Genomic DNA, 813 nt, shown 5'->3' on the forward strand with positions numbered 1-813 from the left:
ATCCAGCCAGCTCCAGCTCTGCTGGGCCAAGGAGACCCCCTGATGGGTTTGAGGGCTCTTGGCGATGGGCAGATGCTGCTTTCCCCAGAGAAGCCTCATCCCCTCCCCAGTGGGGTGGCTTGGCTTGCTGGGTGTGCAGCAGGACCTGGGTGAATCAATGCGGCTTGAGCTGGGATGTTTCCAGGCCTCAGCATGGAGACCTCGCACCAGCATCTGCTCTAAGACCTTTTCAGAGATTTGCTTTTTATAGAAGCCCCTGCATGGCATGCGTGTCCTGTGCTGGGGCTATAAATAGCCATCCCCATGCCTGGCCGGCGAGGGCCCAGGGCTGGCCAGCACCCGTGGCCCGGCACGCCTGGCACCATGGGCTGGGGCATCGTCACCATCACTGGCCCGGCTGTTTCCGCCGCCTCACCGGGGTGACCTGTGACAAACCCCCCCGGGGCACCCCTGTGTTCTGGAGTTCCAGTGCGCCCACAGGAGGAGGCCCTGGGGACACAGTGGGCAAGAAGCATTGAGCTTGGCCCCCCCCTTGGCTTCTTCATGGCTTAATCATGAATATTAACCAATTAATACTCTGGGTAACTTGGGATTTTTCGCACATTCCCAGAACAAAGCGATTTCCCTTCTGCTACTCAAATCCCAGTGGGAGCATCCTGTCTTGCGAGGGGGGCTCACACCCATGGCTTAGGGGGTGCAGGGGGCCAGAGGCTCAGTGTCCCCATCCTTAGCTGGGCCAGGATCCAGGCGTGCCCTGAGCCCACGCTGCCCCAGGGGCAGCCTCGGCTCAGCCTCTGCAGCCATCCCTCTGGC

Source organism: Egretta garzetta, unplaced genomic scaffold (genome assembly GCF_000687185.1).
Source record: "Egretta garzetta isolate BGI_Z169 unplaced genomic scaffold, ASM68718v1 scaffold108, whole genome shotgun sequence".
In the NCBI taxonomy this organism is placed as follows: Eukaryota; Metazoa; Chordata; class Aves; order Pelecaniformes; family Ardeidae; genus Egretta; species Egretta garzetta.